Source organism: Onychomys torridus, chromosome 7, assembly GCF_903995425.1.
Source record: "Onychomys torridus chromosome 7, mOncTor1.1, whole genome shotgun sequence".
In the NCBI taxonomy this organism is placed as follows: domain Eukaryota; kingdom Metazoa; phylum Chordata; class Mammalia; order Rodentia; family Cricetidae; genus Onychomys; species Onychomys torridus.
In genome coordinates, this window is record NC_050449.1 from 70,046,384 (window position 1) to 70,072,028 (window position 25,645).

At 35.8% G+C, this 25,645-nt stretch overlaps 1 pseudogene; it reads left to right on the forward strand.

Annotated features, from left to right (window-relative positions):
• Positions 1-24,447, forward strand: part of LOC118587612 — a 93,706-nt pseudogene extending 69,259 nt beyond the window's left edge.
• The last annotated feature ends 1,198 nt before the right edge of the window (positions 24,448-25,645 follow it).

The window sequence follows — 25,645 nt, forward strand, 5'->3', positions numbered from 1 at the left end:
AAATAACAAATTCATTTATTTAATAATATATACCTTATATACATACCCTCCTCCCAGTACCCAGTCTGTATCACAATCTGGTGGCATTTCATGGTCATCCCTCACTGGCTCAGCATGATTAGGAACTCTGACAGTGCCTGTTGCTAGGCCATCAGGCAGATTCTAGGTTGGCTCATAAGGAATTACGTTATGTGCATGCCTTGGCAACTGATCTGAGCCAATTGCCTTAACCCTATAGGCCTGTCCTACTACAACTAATTAACTGAGAATGTCACAATTGAGTGTTCAGCCCTATACAGGACATTTAAACTTCTTTCTCTAAGACTCAGAGAACATTTTCAAAGATGGAATGAAAAGAATGTAAGTTAGAAGACAGGGAAAAGAGCTGTGAAACTATCTTTTGGGCATTACACAGCTAATATAGTCATACATTCACAAAAACTGTGACTACTTGCCACAGGTTAACACAAGTCTGGGTCTGTCAACAGTCCATCATGGCTCAGTGGGGAGAAGCTCAGCTCAGAGGGTCCTATCTTCTCTGCTGAATTCTGGAGCAGGGACAGTCATTGTCTTCAGATGTGTACAGATAGAGGAGCCTATCAAGCTCCAGCATATATTTCCATAGTCATGGTTACTACGATGATCCCAGTCAAAGCCAGTGGCCCTCAAACAAAACACATGTGAGCAAACTAAATAACAAGTCATGAATATGTAAAGGAGACTTTCATGAAAGAAAGGAGCATAATAAATGTGTGAGATAGATTGCAGGTTACTATAATCACAGAGCATGTTATATGTGTGTGAACTGGTCAAAGAATAAACTCAATAAAAGTGAAACAAAGAGAAAAAGTGCAAAAGAAAAGATAAATCCTGTAAAAAAACATGGAAACTATTTTGGCTGTGTTTGGTGAGATATTTTAGAAATCTGTTTTTGTGGTTTGACTGTCTTTATTGGTAGCACTGTTTGGAGAGGTTGTAGAACTTTCAGGAGGTAGAGCCCTACTGGGTAAGAGTTTTAAATTTGTATTCTGGATTTGATTCTTGTGCTGTTTCTGCTTCCTGGTCTACTGAATTGTGATCAAGAAGCCAGTGTGCGCTTCTCTTGGATGGAGCCTACAGCTACCATGCTTTCCCTACATGATAAACTGTATTTTCCAATCATGAACCAAATTAAATTTTTCCTTTTGTTTATTTGTTCATTTTTCAAGACAGGGTTTCTTCTGCAACTTGCTTTGTAGACCAGGCTGATCTCGAACTCACTGAGATCTACCTGTCTCTGCCTCCCAAGTGCTGAGATTAAAGGCATGCACCACCATGCCCAGCAAATTTTTCTTTCTTTTCATTATTATTTTTTTTTCTTTTTTCGAGACAGGGTTTCTCTGTGTATCTTTGCGCCTTTCCTGGATCTCACTCTGTAGACCAGGCTGGCCTCAAACACACAAAGATCTGCCTGCCTCTGCCTCCCTAGTGCTGGGATTAAAGGCATGCGCCACCACCGCCCAGCTAAATTTTTCCTTTCTTAAGTCATTTCACTTCAGGTATTTGCTGACAGCAGAGAGAAAACATAACTTTGAATGAAATGTTAAGTTTTAATAATTTCTTAGCAAAAAACAAAGTTAAAAATTGCCAACTAATGTAGTACTTATATGTTTGATCAACTTTTTGACAGAATTATTTGCCATGATTCTTTATTGTCTTGTTTTTCTTTAAGAACAGAAAATAAGCAAATTCTATTTAAATAAAAGCCAGCTCTGTCCCTGCAAAGTACTTAGTCCCAGGGCACATTTCCCTGTGTCCTCTTTCTTTGTTTGGTCTACAGATCTTTGTGTTAGACTTATCGTGTGCCATCAATAATAGCAAATTTTTCTTTTTAATTTATCCTACCCAAGGCACATAAATTGTTAAAATTGACATTATACATATAAATTTGAACTAATTTGTCATCATATGGTCTTAGGATATCATGCAAAAAATTTTATATGCAATATGCTGTTTTGAAAAAATGTATTAACTCAACAAAATAAATTAATATTTTTATCCTATGATTCATTTTCTAAATGGAGTACAATGACCTTCCTTCCTGGCAAGAGATCTAAAAGGATATTGCTTGACCTAAAAGTCACTGTGTGGGGAGTACAAGTTTTATTAGGATTTGATATCTAATTTGTTTTATGGACAAAATGCAGTCTATGTATTTTTAATTAACTGGGTGCTGTAGCGTGTTAAAGTAGGAAAAATAAATATTCATCATCTAATACAAAATTTGGGGAATATCATTTCAAATGAAAAAAAACATTTCTAAAGGAAACCTTGCCATCATTACAGTAAAATTTAAAATGACAAGGAATTACCTCAGTCTTGAGACAGAATAAAATTCATCAGTATTATTATAGTAAGTCACTCTTTACAGTGAGTTTTATTCTTGTAAAAAATGTCAACTCACAGATTTGATTTTAGATATACACTCAAAAATATTTGTAATATGAGAATAGTTTTTTCTACGAAATATTGCCAAAAATATCTTAAGCCTCTTTTAAAGTAAAAAGTCTTGCACTTAAAGACCTTTCTGACAGAATAAGTAATTTAAGTAGCCTTTAGTGTTGATGTAGGTAAATAAAAATGTTTGTGATGTTTGATCACTTTGACAAAGTCTGACATTAGTTTAAAACATAATTTATGTTACAACACAAAATCATGTTAAGTTTGGCATATGATTAATTTGACACTAAATAAAAGTTGAATTTACAAAAGAATGACTTTAGAAGGTTTCTGTAGTATTTCATTATGCTTATTTGTGTTCCCATAGCTCCATGAGTACGGTGCAGCTTCTCAACCACTGAGCTACACTCCCCAGCTCTGATAATATCTAGTTATTAAAGCTCAAGTTTCTCTGTTATTTCTATCTTCTTTTTCTTAGTTTTTCCTTTTGAATTGGTCAGCTACTAGGCGCTAATAATATCATGTATTTCATTGTACCTTATTGTAAGATGAATTGCTAAATGGCCTAATTAATAAAAAAAACAGGAGCCAGATATTGGGGTGAAAACTGAGAGATCAGGGGAGTAGGACAAGCCACAGCCAACCTCACCTCACCAACTCCTCAGCCTCCAGAGAGAGCTACTTCCTATATACTCATGCCTATATCCTTTCTGTGCCCTGCCATCTCACTTCCTCTCTCTGTCCAGCTACGTAATTTTCCTCTTTCTGCACAGCTCCATCATTTTCTGTCTGTCTGTCTACAGACCTCCAGACCTCCATGATTAGTGCTGAGATTAAAGGCATGTGCCACTATGCCTGGCTCTGTTCCCAGTGTGGACTTGAACTCACAGAACCATGGAGATGAATCTCTGTCACCCAAATGCTACGAATTAAGGTGTGTGCTACCACTCCTCACTTCTATGTTTAATATACTGGCTGGCTTTTTCCTCTCATCTCCATGAAAGCATTATTTATTAGAGCACAAATAAAAATCACCACATTTTATAGTTGATAATGTACTTTTACATGCATTATTCTTTTATATTTATATTAACCTTAAGTATGTATTATTATTTACATTTTATAAATGGAAACAAGAGAAAGTTATTTTTTTCCAAGAGCTAATAAGGAGTCATTTTCTACCTTTGGGAATCTGCCTGAGGTAGGGAGCAGAAGCGATGACTAACAGTCTAGTACTCAGGAGAATAAAGCATTTGAGTTCTGAGAGAGCACAGCAGGTCCAGGCAACATATGTTATTATTTCTAGAGCTGGAATGTGAACGTAAACCTGGTAGAGGGGATATTTACATGTTTTCTCTTCATTTTTATTCTAATGAAACATTAAAAAATAAAATTAAACTCTTCCAGATCATTTTTATATTATCTTTACATAGGAATGGTCACAAGGTGTCATCCATTTTGTGATGTTAATTAAAACTGCATTGCTACTCTTGTGCTTTTCGGTGGCAACTAGACAAAGGATATATAAATAATGTATTATCATTAAATGAAGGCAATGTATAATTCCAATATACAATAGAGTAGGTTTTGGGGATGTTCAAATGGGGAGTAACAGAAGGAGTATTAGGGACATTTTTAAGTATACATATGGTAGCTGATAAAAACAGAGACCCAATTTCAGGAAAAACATCAACTGTAGTGCATTTAAAGTTTTTTAAATTTAAAATTTTGATTTTAATTTTGAATTTGTTTTTAATATTATAATTAAATGCATCCAGTCTCAATGAACAGATTTACTCTCTTTGTATAAATGTACACCTACATGTAAAGAATACAATACATACAGCAAAAAACATAATAAATAAATTTCATCTAGTTCTTGATACATACTGGGAGAGATAATGAGACAAAAATTTGCTAATTATTTAAGCATATGAATATTAAATTATGACACCAAAGAAAATGAAGGAATTAGTATCAGAAAGAGCACATTACTGTGAAACAGGACACATTTTATTTTCATAATGTTAATTCATTTCTCTGAAATTCATTGAACAAAATATTTACCTTAGTTTCTTTAGTTATGTAAAACATGATGCATTATCTTAGCTCTCTCTGCCTGTGTTTGATCAGGGATGCCTTATTACATGCACTTGATATATTGAACCTGTGCCTAAGATCTCATTTGATAACTATAGTCTAGTATTTATTGATATTTGCAACCTTTTGACTTAGGATATTTCACTTGTGGGGACATTTTCATGAGGTAAGAATTCCCAATTAATCTTATTAGTGACTTCATTAAAACATCATCATTGCATGTTTGATATATTAAAATTTTAGTGGCTTTGGGCCTTTTGATTAGTCACAGTAACCCAATGGCTGAAAAGCTAGGAAAAATTGTGATGTAAAAGGAACATAAGGTACCACTTTGTCTTGTATCACCTCTTTGGGTTTACTTGAAATTAGGAAAGAAACTCTAGCATCGAAATGATGTTCATATGAATGAAAAGTGAAAAGGGAAATGCGTGACAGACTCAGGCAGAAAACAGTACAGGATTATTTACTACAGGAGCCTCTAGTCCATCATCTAGGAAACAGTCAGGTAAAAATAGATTTTCATTTTTGTTAGTTTTATTCAAGAGCCTTGTCTATTTCTTGCTTTCTTTTACATGTGAACTCTGAAGAAATAGTAGTGTACCTCATGGATATGTCATCTGTTACTACTGACTTTATTGATCACATTATCCTTTTTGAAGACCTTGTGAAACAGAGGAAAAATCATGCTCAGAAAGCACGTGTGTGTGTGTGTGTGTGTGTGTGTGTGTGTGTGTGTGCACGCATACTGTGGATGATTGAACGATAAATAAAACATTAATTGGCCAGTAGCCAGGCAAGAAGTATAGGTGGGACTAGCAGAGAGGAGAACTAAGAGAACAGGAAGGTGGGGAGGAGGAGACACCAGCCTGCCATCCAGGCTGCATCATGTAGAGGCAGCAGGTAAAGCCAGGGAACATGTAGCAACATATAGATTAACAGAAATGGGCTAAGTATAAGAGTAAGAGCTAGACAATTAGTAAGTCTGAGCTAATGGCCAAGCAGTTTAAATAATATAATTATCTGTATGTTTATTTTAATGGTGGGCTATGGGACTGAAGGAGCTTGGTGGGACCTGGAGAGAAAAATTCTAGCTAAAAATGGCACCCAATGTGGGGCAATAGTTTCCACCTAAAACCTGAGAAAAAAGATTCTAAAACAGAGCTAAAAGCAGCTTCCTAGTTGTCTCTTTCAGGTTGGCAGGTTCCTTGCGGGAATGAGGCATCTACAAGTGGCACTTTATGCTGCTTGGTAGATTTAGTCTTTGCTAGTACAAAAAAAAAAAAAAAAGAGTTTCGTGGGCTACACGCTGCTTTGATAGAAGCATAGAACTACTGTTTCTAAGAGTTGATGGCTCCCAGAGCTAGCAGTGGCCCAGAGCTAGTGGTAAACATACCACCACCATGTTGGGAAGCTGAGGTGGGCAGAGCCACCAGCCAAAGCTGCTATTTTTGCCCTAGAAACAATAGATTCACAATAAGACAGATTTAGATGGAACAAGATTTTAAATGCTTTACAATGTGTGTAAAAATGTACATAGGCTTGGAAAAGAGAAAAAAAGAAATATATACAGTTATACAAAGAAATAGATAGTTTTTAAAAAATAAAGTCTTTAAAGAGACAGTAAAGGTAGTATAAAAAAATAAGCCATGTAAAGATGGATATTACACAGAGAATCTGGATTGTGTTGTCTTTGGGATTTTTAACTGCAAAAAGCATTTGATCATAAAAGCTGTTGAGTTAAACAGATATGCATATTTTAAAGGTACCTTGACTTCAAAATTTGGATGTAAGGATATGTTGCTTTGGAAAGGAGGTGCTGCTTTTGTTTCCACAGAAAGCCAGAGGTTATGGATTTGTTCCAGATTAAGATAGATCAGGTTTGACCAGGCAAGACCCCTGGAAAGGTCCCTGATGACACCATAGCCCAGATGATTAAACACCAGAATGGTTTCAAGGCAACTGGCTCAGATGATACACCCTCACAGACTACTCCATAATCCTAAAATTTTCTTTGTGTACCCATAAGTTGCAGCGCCCCCCTCCAGCAGGAAGTAGTAAGAGAAGCTATGCCCATATTCCCAAATATATCAAGCTGGCTTTGGAGAAGAAATTGGCTCACTCCTTCTCTAAACCCAAACATATTGCTAAAAACAAAACAAAACAAAAGTCTCTGGTGTGGGACAGAGAAAAAACAATATTTTTATTTAAATCATGTTGATTATAAACACAATCTCTTTCTAAAGAAGAAAAGGGGATATGATATAGATATGATAGTTTAAAGTGTTTTTACATTGCTATGGATTTTAGTTTATTGATACAAGTTTAAATTTAATTTTGTTATACTGTATATATATATTTCTATTCTTAGCTGAGCTAATGGCCGAGCAGTTTAAATAATATAAATGTCTGTATATTTATTTTATAAGCAGTTTACAGGACTTCCAGGGCTTGGTGGGACCTGGAGAGAAAAACTCTAGCTGTCTGTGTGTGTGTGTGTGTGTGTGTGTGTGTGTGTGTGTGTGTGTGTGTGTGTATGTGTGTGTGTGTGTGTGTGTGTGTGTGTGTATGGGTGTGTATTTGTGTTTGTTTATAAATATTTACATAAAATCTACAGGATTACTCTGTATATTGCCACATTATTTTTACTGCATTTTAGTGTACTTTGAAGAGTCATATTATGTAATTATTCTGAAACAGTAATGGAAGAAATTAAATTAACAATTTTTTAGACAAAGTCTAATGAACTATATTGTATCACTTGGTGGGTTAAGTATTTCTCTACCTTGCCAGTTACTTTTAGATATTTCTTATAGGACATCTATGAAGCCAAATGCAGTCATTAGTGATTAATAATTCAAAATTATCTGATGAGAATCCCAGTTAGATGAACTACAGGGGACAGTGTTATTATTATGACATATGGTTAATTAGAATATAATTTGGACTCAATGGCCACTGGCATATGCTAGTAAAATCATAGATCTTAGAGGAAAAACTATGACCACCACTTTACTGAACCAGAATAACCCCTAACTATATTCTAAATTTTTTTTTATATCTATCCACAGGTAAGTATGGTTCTCATCCCTGATCAAGGAAACTTCTCTTTGCAGCAGATTGAGGTCATTACCGAACCACAGCCAGTCAGCATGCAGAGTCATGGAACCCAGTCCCAACTAATATATCTCTTGCACAAGAGGGGACTGAAAAAAAAAACTGTAAAAGCTAAAGAAACCGGGAGTTTGCTGTGAGATCATGTCTCCTAGTAATTTCAAAAGCTATGGCCATAAAGATTCACCAACATGACTGCCTGAATGGGTGCTGAACAAGGACAATAGACATGGGGACGCCCAGGAGATGAAAAACAAAGGCATGAACAGATATAGAGAACAGAACAAGAAGGGTATATGGGAGGGTATGGGGGGATGAAAGGAAAGTGGGGAAGGTTTAATTATATTATATCCTCCAAAAATTAAAGAAATATTTTTCTCAAGGTCACTGCCATGCAGACTCTTTACAACATATCTTTAGTTTTCGTGTTGGTCTCATTAGCTGTGTGAAGAAAACTATGTATTATTATTCTAACTGTATCTTTTACCTATTGTTAAATTAGAAGATTAAAATGGGTAAACAAATATACCTGTAGTATTTATTATTAATTAGTGATAAAACCAAACTTTCATAAATAATTCATTTAATCAGTTTTGTATAGCTCAATAATTAATACATGGTTAAAGTTTATTTAAAATATTAAAATACAATAGGTACAAAAAGTACTTTATTTTTTTATATTACTGAAAGTCTGACATAGATTATCATGAAAATATTGTTCTTTCATGAAATAATGAGAACCAACAGATTAAGAATACAGGAACAAAAAAATTTCATGGTATGTTCTTTATTTTTCAAACCTATATTTACCTAATTTGATAAAAATTATTCTAAGGCTTATTGACATTTGTAATCTACTGACTATTACATTTGTGAAAGAAGTTTCATGAGGCACAACCAGTTGGCTAAACAACAAGTTAATTAAATGACTCTCAACCCAGTGATGCATTTCCTCTAACTCAAGATGGGTTGGTGAGTTGTTTTCCAAATACCCTTAAATACCAATATGTCTTACTGTTTGACTTCCATTGACACCACTGTTCTGAAGATGTAACTCTTATATTTGTCATTGCGGCTAATGTTAAACATAGTGGCTAATACTGGTGTCACTGTGGGTAATTTTTCCTATTTATTCATTCCTGTTCTCTTCCCTCTTGCTGGATGTAGGGCTCCTTTAGTCTGGTGTAATCTGTACTTTAATGATTCTAGGATTAAATTGATTACTCAATTAGTATTTGACCTCAAGAAAGTTATTCATCTTCTGTAAAGTGTGAAAATTTATAATGCTATATTGTTATGTAGTGGTATTTAAGGGTACTTGGAAAGGCTATATGAGATAATGTATAGTAATGCTATAATCCTCTTTTGCAAATAGTAAATCCTAGTTCTGCTGCCCCCCCCCAAGAAGAGGAACATAATGAAACATTCTTACTGCACCATGTTAAGACACCATAGTGGTGAGGAATCTCTCTGTAGACAATTGCCAAACTTTCACCAGCAATTAAATCAGCTAACCTTGGTCTTGAATAAATAATTCTTGTTAATCCATTCAGTCTGCAGTATTTTGCTAGTAGAGCCTGAGAAGTATAAGGCAATAACTGATGATGATACTGAAGATTCACAGACACACCCGCAAACACCCCGCATATATATGCATACACACAAATTGTATATATACAATATGCATGTACATACACATATACATACACCTATACATATATTTATATATCAAGGTAGGTATGTAGAACATTCAGATCATGTATAATACCTTTAGGTTTATCAAAATATGTTCTCATAAACCCAGAGCTATAAGTAGAGTCCAACTTCTTCAACTTAAATTATGTTCAGTCTTTCATATCTTCTTTATATACTTCTTTTCATCTTGAAAAACATTACTAGATTAAATTTTCCTAAAATATTTCCATTAATATTATATTATCTCTAGTGAATCTTTAAGCTACACATGGATCATATTCAAATTCTTCATTCTGGCACTTAGGCTTTGTCCACAAATGGCTTTTCATAAGTAGTTGGCACTATTTAAGATGCTTTTTCTCTATATAGTACAATTAAGTTGATGGCCTCATTTTAAAATTAATTACTTATCCTTATCATATCCCTCTGAAGATCAAACAAGATAGTAAGCAGAATATTCATTAGAGTACTGGGACATATTAAGGATTCAGTTAGCATATTTTATAATTATTCATTTTAATCTCCATTAATATATTATTTCCTAATACCAAACAATTCTCAACCATTTAATAGGTACTACAATTTACTTTAATTTTTTTATTAGAAAATTCTTTCCTTTTACAGACCAGCCCTTGTTCACCCTCCATTCCCTTTTCCCAGTACCTTCTACCTCCCCTGATCCCCTCCTCATAGAGGGTAAGGCCTCCCCTTGGGTAGTCAACACAGGCTGGCATACCAAGTTGGGGCAGGCCCTAGCCCCTCCACCCTGCATTGAGGCTGAGTAAGGTATCACACCATAGGTAATGGCTTATTAAAAGCCAGTTCATGTACCCAGGATAAGTCCTGGTCCCATTGCCAGGGGACCCACTGCTGGGGAATGTCTTTCTATATGCGGTGAATGTATGTTGTTCCCATTGGTTAATAAAAAAGCTGCTTTGGCATATAAAAAGGCAGCTTAGAGGCAGGTGGGAAATCCAAGGAAAGAGATAGAAAAGAAAAAAGGCAGAGTCTGGAGAGACGCCAGCCTGCCACCCAAGGAGCAACAGGCCCTTAGACTGGTGAAGCCACAGAACATGAGGCAAAACATAGATTAACAGAAATGGGTTAATTTAAGATATAAGAGCTAGCTTGCAAGATGCCTGCTATAAGCCATACAGTTTGTAAATAATATTAAGCCTCTGAGTGATTATTTTATAAGTAGCTGTGGGACCTCAGGACTGAGTGGTACTGGAGAAATTTCCAGCTACATTTGGTTAAGGAGAAACCATACATCAAAATTGATAAAGATTAGAAAGGGAACCCCCGCAAAGTTAGGGTTGGCAAAGGGTGTTGCTTTTGTCTTTCAGGAGAATGAAAGCTAAGGAATCTCAAGAACACTGGACAAATGAGACGTCTGAAGAAAAAGGACAAATCATCCAGAAAAAATAATCCCCCATGAACAAGATTTTCTGCAGTGAACCATGACCATGCTTAACAGCATGGACTACGATAATGCCACCAAGCTGACAAACACCACCCAAAGTTTGGCTTTGAACTACAAACTGCTTATGACAACTTTTAAATGACTACCTTGAGATGATCCAGCCTTCACAGACTACTACAGCCAAGATTTCACTATAATTCTTAAATTTCTCAGGATCCCCATAAGATTGCCAGTGTCCCCAGTCAACAGGAAGTATTATGAGAAGCTAAGCCCCGATTCCCAAAATATTGTTTATAAATGTTTATTTTTATTTAAGGGGAATTGATTATAAATGCAATCTCTTTCTAAAGAAGAAAAGGGGATAATATAGATATGGTAGGATAAAAGGGTGATTATTGAATCTACTTTTAAAAAACAACTTGTTTAAAATGTTTTACATTACTATAGATTTTAATTTACTAATACTAATTTCAAGTTAATTTTGTTATACTATATATATTTCTACGCTTGTTTAAGGTGTTATATTTATGCAACTCATTTAAAATTGTAATGCATAATTAAGAATGCATATTAAAAATTAGTTGTCTATGATAATCACACATAGTCATGTTAGTTTTCAAGTATGCATAAATATATTTTAATTAAGTGGATAATGTTCAAATATTTCAAAGAATCTGTACATTGTTTTAAATAAGATTGCCATGTTGATCCTACCTATCCAAGAACATGGGGCATCTTTCCATTTTCTAATATCTTCTTCAATTTCTTTCTTCAAAGACTTAAAGTTCTTGTCATACAGGTCTTTCATTTGTTTGGTTAGAGTTACCCCAAGATATTTTTGTTTTTTTGTGGCTATTGTAAAGAGTGATGTTTCTCTTATTTCTTTCTCATCCCATTAATCATTTGTATATAGAAGGACTACTGATTTTTTTTTAGTTAATCTTGTATCTTGCCACATTACTGAAGATGTTTATCAGCTGTAGGAGTTCCTTGGTACAATTTTTCATTTCTTTGTATTGTTCTCTTTGTTTCTATTTTATTGGTTTCAGCCCTCAGTCTGATTATTTCCTTTTGTCTACTCATCCTGGGTGAGTTTGCTTCTTTATGTTCTAGAGCTTTTAGGTGTGCTGTTAAGTCACCAGTATGAGATTTCTCCAACTTCTTTATGTGGGCACTTAGTGCTATGAATTTTTGTCTTAGCACTGCTTTCATACTGTCCCATATGTTTGGGTATGTTGTGCATTCATTTTTGTTAAATTCTAGGAAGTCTTTAATTTCTTTCTTTCTTTCTTCCTTGACCCAGTGGTGATTCAGTTGAGCATTATTCAGTTTCCACGAGTTTGTAGGCTTTCTGTAGTTTATGTTGTTAAATTCTAACTTTAAGCCATGGTGATCCAATAAGACACAGGGGGTTATTCCAATTATTTTTGTATCTGTTCAGATTTGTTTTGTTACTGGGTATGTGGTCAGTTTTGGTGAAGGTTCCATGGGGTGCTGAAAGGAATGTGTATTCTTTTGTTTTTGGGGGACATTTTCTATAGATGTCTGTTAGGTCCATTTGTGTCACAACATCTGTTAATTCCCTTATTTCTCTGTTAAGTTTTTGTCTGGCAGACCTGTCCAGTGTTGAGAGAGGGGTGTTGAAATTTCCCACTATTAGTGTGTGGGGTTTGATGTGTGATTTGATCTTTAGTAATGATTCTTTACAAATGTAGGTGCCCTTGTATTTAGAGCATAAATGTTCAGAATTGAGACTTCATCTTGATGGATTTTTTTTCCTGTGATGAACATGAAATGCCCTTTTTCATTTCTTTTGATTGGTTATAGTTTGAAGTCTACTTTGTTAGGTATTAGGATAGCTACACCAGCTTGTTTCTAAGATCCATTTGATTGGAAAGTTTGTTTCCCAACCCTTTACTCTGAGATACTGTATGTCTTTGAGGTTGAGGTGTGCTTATTGTATGCAGCAGAAGGGTGGATACTGATTTCATATCCATTCTGTTAGGCTGTGTTGTTTTATAGGTGAATTGAGTCCATTGATATTCAGGGATATTAATTACCAGTGATAATAAATTCCTGTTATTTTTTGGTAATAGTGTGTGTGTGTGTGTGTGTGTGTGTGTGTGTGTGTGTGTGTGTGTGTATTTCCTTTCTTTGGGATTTGTTGGTATGAGGTGCTCAATTGCCTGTGTTTTGGTGATTGCAGCTAACTTTCTTGAGTTGGACTTTTCCTTCTAGTTGTTTCTGTAGTGCTGGATTTGTGGATAGATATTGTTTAAATCTGGTTTTCTCATAGAATATCTTGCTTTCTCCATCTACAGTGACTGAAAGCTTTGCTGGGTATAGTAATCTAGGCTGGTATCCATGGTCTCTTAATATCTGTAGAATGTCTGTTCAGGACCTTCTGGCTTTCAGAGTTTCCATTGAGAAGTTGGGTGTAATTCTGATAGGTCTGCCTTTATATTTCCCCTTTGCTACTCTTAATATTGTCTCTTTATTCTATATATTTAGTGTTTTGACTATTATATGACAAGAGGACATTTTTTGTGGTCTAGTCTATTTGGTGTTCTATACACTTCTTATACTTTCATAGCCATGTCTTTCTCTAGGTTGGGAAAGTTTTCTTCTATAATTTTGTTGAATATATTTTCTGTGCCTTTGAGCTGGAATTCTTCTTCTTCTATCCTTATTATTTTTAGGTTTGGTCTGTTCATGGTGTCCCAGATTTTCTAGGTATTTTGTACTTTAAATTTTTATCCCATCAAACATCTAAATAACTGCTTCATCTTTGACTGTTCATTAGCATGTTAACCTAAGAAAGTTCTATAAATTATCCAGCCATACAGAAGCAAAGCTGAGCAAGAGCCTGAACTGGAGTAGTATGTTTCTAAACTGTAAAACTGTATGACTGTTTTTTCTATTTGTCATATCACATATTTCTGGAAGATTCCTGAATATCCTATCATTTCTTTATTCCCATAAATTCAACACACTAGTCTCTCTGATTTGGTATATGTAGCTTAAAAGACTTAATGCTGTGTGTGTGTATATATACTATGTATGTCATTTTACTAAAATATACTATTCAATTTTCCTCAATTTGTATTTTAGCTTCTATTGGCATGAGTTATTTTATATTTGTATAAGTTCCTGAAAGCCTTTATCAAATACCAGAGAGAGTAAAGAAAGTAACATTGTAGGAATATATGCTTTAACCTATATGATTGACTAAGAATGCCTGGAAAATATAACAATGAGAGCCAATGAGAAAAAAGACAACAACCTAATAGTAAATTTTGTAAGAGTCCTAGCATATTTGGCATACAAATGTATGTATGTCTGTGTGCATGCACACTTACAATATAAATAAATCTTAATGAAAAAACTTATAAGAAAATGACATTGCATACTTTTCCAAATGATTAACTCCTTCAAAGCTAAGAAAAACAAACATATTGCTGAACATACTGAAGGGGATTTAGAAAGACATAGGTAGACAGAGATAGATAGGTACCCATAGTAGGAGGTACAGTATAGATTCTTCTCCATTCAAGAAGCAAAATACATCTTAGAAATATATAGAAATTAATTATGGAGGAATAGTGGTTACATGAATACATTTATACAAGCAAGTGTTTATAAGAAAGTAATTCAGTCAACCATGATGAAATTCAAGAACTCTATTTTTGAGGAAGCAGAGTGAGCATGCTTAGGATGAAGGCTCTGGGATATTCAAGTATTTCTTTTTTGACTTGGGTGATGTATATTTGGATGTTTGCTCTGTGAATTGTGTGTTTACATGTTTCTTTATGTGTATTTTATTTAAAATAGCTATAAACTAATAAAATGTTATCTATTTAAATATATAAAATTTAAAATTCCAGAATGGTATAATATGATATTTAAAAACTACATTGAGTTGAATAAGTAAAGAAATTCTTCACAGAGAGGGAATTTAGCACTAAGTGCTATAAATGTAGAATATTTTAATGGTAAGAGTATAGCAATTTGATGGTTATGGTGGCTTAGGGTTATAACTCAGTATGTGGTAAGAAGACAAATGTTAGTTGATAGTAGGTAGTCAGGGAAAGGGGCCCACGGTCAAAACTGCCATTTGGTTCATCCAGAACAACATACATATGTATGGACTCTTTATGTCTTGGTCCATGAGATCTCAGAGAATTAACCGATCTGAAAAGGATGTTACATCAGTTTTTGTTTCATTTTTGTTGTTGCTTATGAAATGTTATGCAAAGATGATTCAGTGGCTTTACCTGTCTTGGAAGCTATTCCCTGTCTTAGAAGTTTCTTTATGCCTCCTTATTTCTCACTTTTCTTCAATTTTTCTCTGTTCTATAGTAATTCTTCATAAACCATGATTCCACTATACATGCTGTCATTAGAGTTCACATTATTGATCTCCATTGACATGAGACAATAAATGTGAGGCCATTGCTCCAGGTCAATCTTTGATGACCATGAGTTTCCCATCCATATTGTAGGTCTGTGGTCTATTCACAATTAGGCCATCGAAGCTACCATTGTTTAAATACCACCACCAACAACACTGCATTATTGGGAGGTTAAGGCAGGAGTATTGTTGTAAATTCAAGGCCAATCTGTGCTATATAAAAAGACTGTGTCTTAAAAGCAAATGAAAAGAAAAACAAAAATAATATACTATTTAATTACTACTTAGGACTCATTGCTGAATGATATAAGCTGAGACTTTAGTTATGAAGGACAAATTTTAAATGTTCTACAAATAAAATTATCCTTATTCTCCTTCCTATATATCATGAGTGCCTGAGTGAGGTAAAATCAAAATGGCTATTTTGTTATTTGACTGGCACCACTGATTAAAGGGTTCTGCCAAGAAACATGAAGCCTATTAGAGTAGAATTGTCAAGTATATGTGTGTATAATGAATTGTTAAGGAAGAGAGAAAACATACTACTACTACTACTACTACTACTACTACTACTACTACTACAATTTAAATATAGGGAAAACAGGGGTGGGAATACTTGAGAGGAAAATGTGAATGGAAACTAGATAGAACTAATAAAGAAGAAGATGAAGAAGAAGAAGAAGAAGAAGAAGAAGAAGAAGAAGAAGAAGAAGAAGAAGAAGAAGAAGAAGAAATCATTACCAATAATGAAACTGACCCAAGGCTTGGAACAATAGGCAGACTGCAGCATTTCTCTATCAATGAGTGAATATTATATTAGCTTGAAGTCCCTATATAAGTGCAAAGACATCCAAATCCTGTTAACACTAAATAAATTCAATTATCTACTGATAATAAGATTCATCCAAAAATACAGACTACTGAATGTGTTTAGCCTAAAGAAATGAAGTGGATGTGAATATATCCATCTTATTAAAAATTACACTTGAAAGAAATAAATTGAGCTAAGATAAACATTTTAAATTAGTAAAGTAGACAAAGCAAACAGTGTGTAGAGGATTTATAAATTTTCTTTACAGATAAATCTGTCATCCATAAGAACTGAATTACTAAATATCATTACATAAGTCAAATGAAAAGTGAGATGAGGAGAGACTTTAAAAGAGCAGAGTTAATAGTTATTTGATCATCTTTTGATAGTGAAAGAGTTCGAATATATGATATAATTAATAATGCTGAATTAGTACATTAACAAAGGGTATAGAAAATCAAATATCTTTAAAGATGTCAAGGTGTACTCAAAATTTTCCTTCTCTGCCACACAGGCAAAAATTTTAGAAAACTCAGATGGATTTTACAATTCTTCTATTAGCTGGGATGAAACTTTCAAGAAAAAAATGTTGATGAATCTTACATATGCATAGAGCAGCTCATCATTGTGTGGCAGTATTAAGTTGATTCCAGGGAGTCTACTAAGATGATGGAATAACAGAAATAAAACCAGACAGTCACTGGAGCTATGTTGCAGTTTCCTCGAGGTTAAAACCTTCTATCTAGGAAGGAAGCATCTTAAGACACAGAAGGTCAAGGGAGATAAAACATCAGGACATCTTAAGACAGCATGTTAGAAGGGAGGTGAAGCAACAGGACATTCTAAGGGAAGTTAAACACTCCACCCTGCAGGGAAGTTCATTAGGCTCAGGAGTAACCATGTCAAAATAGCTTCAGGAAGTTCCTGAAACTGACTACTGGGCCCCTTTTCCCCCAAGCATATATAAGCAGTAAGGACTGCTGAGACACACTCACAGAGCCGCCATGCTGTCCGCAAGCAGCAGAGACTAGCCAGATGCCTGGAAGAAGTAGAGAACAACTGAGCAGCATGGAGAGACCACAATCCAATCTGTTGTGCTACCTGTAGGCTGTGAAGTACAGGTTCTCAGATTTTATGAGCCATCATTCATGCTGGCGTGCAGTTTTGGTGATGCAGCTGTCTTTGTGTCACTTCTGGTTCTATTAGTAACTCCTCGCCCATGTTCCTGTAATTAACCCCATTAAAACTCATTGGCTTACCAAGTTAGACTCCAGTATTCCTATTTGGGGTAATTAGACATTTGCTCATGTCTTCCCAAGAATATTGTTGCACAACAAATGGCTGTACAAATTCTTATTAACAGTACATTTTAACTAGTTAAAAATCAACATATAAAAATCATAATTAGTTATACCCTATACCAAAACTTCACTCATACTTTTCACTAAATTCATACAAGGATCCAAATTAAGGTTACTACTGTGGATCATAGTATTAGCTGTTATAAGTGGTAACATAAAAAAAGAACAATTAATTAAAAATCTCTCCATGTCTATAGTTAAGTTCAGGAAGATCTTTCTTCCTTGTCCAGGTCTTGTTCAGGCAGATACATTATTAAGGTATTGTGAGTGTACTTTCCTATCATAGTCAGAAAATGCAGATTCCCTGTCCCTGTGACCCTTTCAGTCTTTCTCTTGCCTCTTCCACAATGTTCCTTGAGTCTTAGGTATAGGGATTGTGTTGTAGATTTATCTGTTGGAGATGAGTACTGCTAACCAGTTGTCCACTGCATTTTGAGACCTTATGGCTTTCTATAGTGGTCTCCATCTGCTGCAAAGAGAGTATTTTTTATGAGACACAAGAGCTACACATATCTATGGATAGAAGGATATATATTTAGAATAAAGTGAAGAATTATGGTAATCTAGTAAAGTGGTGGTTTTGGGTTCTTCTCTAAGATCCATTGTTTTACTAGCTGTGGAACATTGACTAGGTTTCCATTACCAGGCATGGTTCCTCCCCTATTGAGTAGGTCATAAATCCAATTAGACAGCTGTCAATTACCACCAAGATATGAGTATCTCTATGGCATCTTCAAAAATACTATACCTCTCTGGTTAACATTGTGGTTCAAAGGCATTACAACTGAGTTGGACTATTGATCGTTGCCCTACCTAGCCAGGTTTCACAGGACCTTCTAATATTATACAAGCTAGTCCTTATAGAGGGGATCTCAGGTCAGATCCAGCTCAAATCCTTCAAGCCCTGTGTCCAAAGAATGGGCTATCTTCACTCTCCTTTTTTTTTTTTAATTTTATACATTAAATTCATGGTCTATTTTGACTTACTTTTCAAAGATGTTTGTATTAGACAAAATCTTTCTTTTGTCCTTGGACATTCAATTATATATCATTGTTTGCTGACAAAGACAGATTCTATTGAACTGCTTACAAATTACCTAAGTCCCCATTTCCATGTGAAGCAATTCACTGGTTGTCCTCAGCTCTTCATTCTTTTTCTTATGTTCGTTGACATGATGGTTTCTGCCTCCTTCCTGAAAGCCTTTCTTCTTACTGTCCTCAGCCCCTGCAGACTTCACCCTCACAGCTGGCACTAATTTTTTCACTTATATTTTCTAGCATGCTTATATATTAAACATTTGAATCTCTTGGTTTAATTGATAGCAGACTGCTGACATTGTAGGGAACTTTGCTTACAAACCCTGCCCATCTTCCCCCACCCCCAGACTATACCTCTGTCTCATTTCTTGAAGGCAACAAGTTCCATTTTGCTTCTGAATTTTGCATATTGTGTTCCATCCATCTACTCAGATGCAGTTTTGACAGAGTGCTGTGTAACATGAATCTTAAAAGGTTCTTATTAATAAAATCAAACCTGAGTCAGGTATTGGGGTGAATACTGGAAGATCAGAGAAGCAGAACAAGCCACAGCTACCTCACCTTGCCAGTTCCTCAGTTGATCCTGTTTCCTCAGACTGGAAGCTTCTGAGTCCTTATCCGAATGAATCTCAGCTGAACTGCTGCTCAAAAGCCTAAAAGCTTAACCAGCCAAATACTTCTGGTTTCTGGTATATCTTTCTCTCTCTACCATCACTCCCTGGGATTAAAGGTGTGAGTCACCATGTTTGGCTGTATCCTTTAACAGATGGATTTCTGCCTCTGGAATGCTAGGATTAAAGGCATGTGCTACCACTGCCTATCTTCTAAGTTTAATATTGTGGCTGTTCTGTCTCTGACCCCAGATAAGTTTATTAGGGTGCACAATATTTTTTGGAACACAGTACCACCACAGTGCTGCATCTCACTTCTTCATTTTACTCAGATTTTGAAAATGTTACCACCATCAGAAGAATTGTTTGTCTTTTCCTAGAAGTACCTGCATTGTGTTCTCAATCTTGCCATTTGCTCTCATGCTGCTTTCTGTGATTTCATGCCATTTTTCTCTAGCCCACATTTGGGTATAAGTATATATTTTTCTACCTACTACACAAACCCTACAGTGTCAGAGGGATAGTTTTCTAGTGTGGTCCAAGTGTAAGGTACTTAGTAGGGGCTCAATAAATATCTGTTGAATAACTGCTTCAATTGTAGAAAGAAAATGTATAATAAGAATATTGACATCAATAGATATCATGCACTTGTTTCTTTGTCTTGTGCTCTCTTATGTGTTACTGATTTTCATGTTTCCCAAGTACAAGAGTTTCTGTGAACCATGAATGAAATACCTGTTAAACCACCCAGTTGAATTCTTAGAACATAACACATTTGAAATATTTTTTTTCTTCTCATGTGATTGTGCTTTATTTTATTCTTTATACTAATAATGGTTCTAAGAAAAATGCCTCCCTATTTGAAAACAGAAACAAAACCCACAAACACCTCCTAGTTCTGATTGGTAGTCTATTGTGGTTCTGAGAAGTATACATTTTTATTTAACATTCTTCAAGTTGCTTTCAATGTGGATTGTATAACTATGAAAGCATAGAGCCCCATGTGCCTAAAACAATCCCCTTTCTCACTTCTCAAATCTTGCCTTTTTAAAGCTTTGGAAGAGGACATGGTGGCTTATGCCTTTAATACTAGCAATTGGAAGGCAAAAGATGGTGGATCTCTGGGAGTTCGAGGCCAGCCTGGTTCAAATAGCAAGTTCCAGGGCAGCCAGTGTTACACAGTGAGAAAAACCAAAACAAAACCCTAAACAAAAACAACACTAAAGCTTTGGAAGAGTCTTTAATTATTTGTTTTGGTTTGTGTGACAAGTCTTTTCAGTATGTCATCCACATCCTTTAAACATTTCTGAGATTGTTTTATTTGTATTTTCCACTTTTCTAAGATGGAAACATTTGATTACTTCAGTTTTCTTGTTCTCATTTGTCCTCGTTTGGTAACAGCAATTTTGCTGCTTTGGTAGATATTTCTAGTGTTATTTAAAACACTGTTTTGAACGTTTTTTTTGAAACAGAAACATCTGCTTTTATATCAATTGTTCTAAACTGGGGGAAAAGAGATGGGGGAGTGTTTCAAATTGGAGGGGAGTGCTGGTTTAATTTTTTTTTATAAACATGATCTCCTCCTTCTGTATCCATTCATTGTATTTCTTTCCCTTTGAGAACTCCTATTTTTGAAATAAACATTTTTGCTTGCTTATTGGTTTCATGTCCCTTTTCTGCAAGGATGTATGAACATAGGTTTAGGATATGACTTAAGTGTTGTTTGTCTTCTAGAAGGTTACCTGCTGGACATTACCAGCATAGCAATGTTGGGAGGTTAAATCTATAAGAGTTGGAATCAATGGAGAGATCTGCAGGCAATTCAATATGGATCCCAGGAAGGGATCATGAGAACTCAATGTCTTTCTGGATTCCTACCTGTAATCCTTTCCTCCCACTGGCATTCCTACTGGTCCTGCATCATACACTGATGCTACAAAGAGGGAATATTCACCAGATCATGTATCACATTGTTCACATTTTCAGCATCTCAAACAGTGAATCAAATAATCCTTTTTGTTCTGAGGTCTGACTACCTCAGGTATTTCATCACAATAATGAAAAAATGGGCAGATACAATTTCCTTTGGGTCCCAGTAGCCAATTGTCTCATTGCCTTCAAATAACAATAGGAAACTCAGGACTTTCCTCATAGGTAAGTAGTTTGGATTATGTTCTTCACAGTAAAATTTCTATCACTTTTTTCTCCTTTTGAAACAACACAAAATTTATTTCCACTATGAAAAAAAAAAAATGATCTGGACAATTCAATAGATGACTGCCATTGATCTACATAGATTATTATTTTAGATCTTGGAAGAGAACATACCTACAGCTGCCACTTTACTCGACAAGCATAGTCCCTAACTACATTCTAAATCTTTGTCTATATACCCACTGATAGGTGTAAGTCTTACCCCTTATCCAGGAAACTGCTATTTGTGATGAATGGAGACCATTATAGAACACTACAAATAATCAGAATGCAGAGTTGTGGAGCCCAGTCCCAAGTGAAACATCTATAACACAACTCCTGTACCTAAGGCTAGGGGGACCATTTTAGAAGTGGAAGGGGCAGAAAGATTGTAAGAGACAGGGATACAGGGAGTTTGCTGTAAGATTGCATCTCATAAGAATGTCAGAAACTACACCCTATAAGAACAAACCCACTGGGTGGTGGTGGCGCATGCCTTTAATCCCAGCACTCAGGAGGCAGAGCCAGGTGGATCTCTGTGAGTTCAAGGCCAGCCTGGGCTACCAAGTGAGTTCCAGCAAAAGGTGCAAAGCTACATAGAGAGACCCTGTCTCGAAAAACCAAAAAAAAAAAAAAAAAAGAACAAACTCAAGCCAGGTATTGGGGTGAATGCTGGAAGATCAGAGAAGCAGAACAAGCCACAGCTATCTCATTTCACCAGTTCCTCAGCTGATCCTGTTTTCTCAGACTGGAAGTCTCTGAGTTCTCATCCAGAATGGGTCTCAGCTGAACTGTTGCTCAAAAGCCTAAAAGCTTAACCAGACAAAAGCTTAACTAGCCAAATTCTTAACCAGCCAAATGCTTCTAGTTTCTGGTCTTCACACCTTATATATCTTTCTACTTTCTGCCATTACTCCCTGGGATTAAAGGCTCACTTCTTGGGATTAAAGGCATGTGTCACCACGCCTCACTGTTTCTAATGTGACCTTGAACTCAGAGATCCAGAGGGATTTCTGCCTCTGGAATTCTAGGATTAAAGGTGTGAGTGCCACCATTTTCTGGCCTCTATGTCTGTCTAGTGGCTGTTCCTTTCTCTGACCCCAGATAAATTTATTAGGGTGCACAATATTTTGGGGAACACAATACCACCACAGAAGAGCACACTAATTGGTTATCCAATACCAAATAATCATCCCTGAAAACACATGAAAGAATCATTACACAAACTGATCAGGTTATATTTAGGGATATATATGTATGTGCATTGCATATGTGCATGTAATAACAAATGATGACAAAAGAAGCCATGAATTTGAAAGAGAACAAGAAGGGGTATATGGGAGGGTATGATGGGAAAGATGAGAAGGGGGAATGATGTAAATTATTATAATCTCAGAAGATAAAAGAAATACTTCTTACTATGATTTATCTTGGTAATAAAGTTCAAACACATCAACGATCCTATAATGTATTCTAGCTCATATGTGACTGGATGGGCTTACATTCAAGACCTTTTAGAACAATATACAGATTCAACTGGATAACATTTTGTCCTTGGACCCTTCCACTTGTTACCAAACACTTTGGTCAGAGTTCCACCATGTCTTCTTTTGGATCATCTTTGCTTACAGTTGCTTAACTCCCATTTTATCTTCCTTCATCTTAACTCACCACGTTTTCCTCATTCTGCAGATATATTTTCTTTAACTACTTCATTACTTTGCAATTATTTCATAGTTGGATAGCTTGCATATTAATATTGAAGCTTCTTGAGAATATAACTAAAACAGTTACAAAGTAGGTATTTGTTAAGTGAATACAACCCTTGTAGTTGTAATCAATTGTTCATAGATAGTGAAGTAGAAAGGAGATGACCACTTCTTATTTGACACAAGTATGCATCTCATCATTGTCTTCCAGGGGCTTTCTGCTGGAAGCCATTAGCCTCCTGATGAAGGAATAAAGTAGATTGTGCATTCAAGACATTGCAAACAAAACCTATGAAAGTTTGATATAGCGGAACATAACTAAATCCCAGAACCTGGGTGAATAATAGAGAATTATCATGTCAAGACTACCAAGGTCTACACATGGAGTTTTACAGAGTTCTATTCAGACTGGACTACATAGCTAGAACCTGCCTTTTAAAATATGAACAATAAGGAGGTCATTGGAGTCACTTGTTCCCAGCTAGCTCCTATACTTTTTGGTCAGTGGCAACCAGCCCTAGCCATACTGTCTGTCCTGTCCACTTTACATTCTAGGACAAGACAGTTTCAGTGCATTGGCCCAGAGCGATGCTAAAGAAGCCATGTTTAGGGCTTCTGGTGAGATTGGGCAGCCCCTTTCACTGCTCCTGAAGAACAGCCCATTAGTGAGACTCCTGATCTTCGATGATATTGCTCTGGGCCAGGTGTAAATGAATCTGAGTCACATCAAGACCAAAACAAATGTGAAAGGAAACCTCTGTTCTGTGCAGCTTCCAGGCTACCTAAAAAAATGCAAATGTGGTTATGGCCCCAGCTACTATTCCAGGAAACCAGGCATGACACTGCACAAATTGTTCAACACTGATGCCACCATCGGGGCCATACTGACAACAGCATGTATCCAGCAATGCCTGGAAGCTATGATCTGGATTGTACTAACTAGGTTAACTCCACCATCCCAATCACAGAAGAAATTGTCAAGGAACACAGAGTGTACAACCCCAGCAAGATCTTCTGCATGACAAACCTGGACATTGTTAGAGCAAACACTTTTATGGCAGATCTAAAGTATTTGGACCCAGCTGGTGTCTACATGCCTGTTATTGGTGATGATGCTGGGAAGATAATCATCCCCTTGATTTCTCAATGCACCTGCAGGATTGGCTTTTCCCACAACCAGCCATTCGTGTTCACAGGGAGGATCCAGGAAACTGGCTCTGAAGTTGTGGGGCCAAGGCTATAACAGGTTCTGTCACTCTGTTTACAGTGTATATTGGAGCCAGCTTTGTCTTCTCCCTGGTGGGCACCATTATCCAGAAGGAAAAAATGTGTCTAGTTCAGTCAAAAAAAGGGGATGCACCTACTTTACATCTCCAGTTGTCACTGTTGAAGAAAATGAGCCTGGAGAACCTGGGCATTAGCAAAATCACTGCTTTTGAGAAGAAAATGATGACCAAGGCCATTCTGGAGTTGAAAGCCTCCATAAAGAAAGAAAGTCAAGGATATGAGGTGAAGTGTGGGCATCAAGCACCAGTATCACCCTAACTTATTCAGCATTGTTTCCCCAAAGCCACTTCAGACACCTTTGTCTTGAATTGACCTTGATGGTGGGTGTTGTATCAACATCAGTTCCTCTTTCAAATTATGGCTGGTCTGTTGATAGTGACAAAAAAGGAGACTCCAACTTTCTTAAAAAAAAAAACAAAAAACAAAAAACAATTCCCCATATGCATGAATTTTGCAAGGTAAACTGTTTTCTTTAAGCATAATGAGAATTTTACAGATATGCAATTTTGAAATCTATAAAGATTTCATTTTATAGGTTGTATAGGTTTTCTACATTTCAAGTTAGGTATTTTTGGATTTTATAATTTTATTTTGCCTCTGTGTGGCACACACACACACACACACACACACACACACACACACACACACACACACATGAGAACACCTGAGTAAGCCATTACACAGGGTGGAAATCATTATATGGGGTGGAAATCTGAGAACAACTCTTGGGAGGTGGTTCTCTCTGCACAGTGTGGGTTCCCGAGTCCTACCCAGGTTTCCAGGTTGGCAGAAAGCACCTTTAGCCCATGAGTCATCTCATCAGCCCTTCTTTTTATCTATTTTTTTTCCTGATTGTGAGTAATTTATTTTCCCTTATTCTGTTTTAGTAAAGCTTATTGTCAGTGCAAAGAAAACTAATTTTTGTATGTAGATTTTGTATTCTATTACTTCACTGGAAGTGTTTATCAGACAAGAATTTTCTGGTCATCATGGTTTTTTGTTTGTTTGTTTGTTTGTTTGTTTTTTATATAGGAAGGTGCTATCTGCAAATAGGGATGCATGCTTTGACTGCTTGTTTTGTATGTGTTGCCTCTGTTTTTCTCTTGTCTTATTGCCTGAGCTAAAACTTTAAGCACTGTGCTGATACTAATTTCAGAAAAATGGCAATTAATTGATGCTAGTAACAGCTCTGAAAGAATAGCTATAGATTCATGTAACCTGAAGCCCAGTTCTGCAATCTGTCAGTCTTGGTCACTCCTTCAATGGGCGGCTGTGAAAGTATATCCTCTTGCTTGTCAATAACTGTACTACATAATATATTCTGTACATTATTTGTTGAATTAAAATTTAGGTACATTTTGATGAATTAAGAATTTATATTTATTCATCTGATTCATCAATTCTCTTAAAAATCTCAGGCTTAAGCTCCACTTTTAACTACTAATATTTTTTAGTT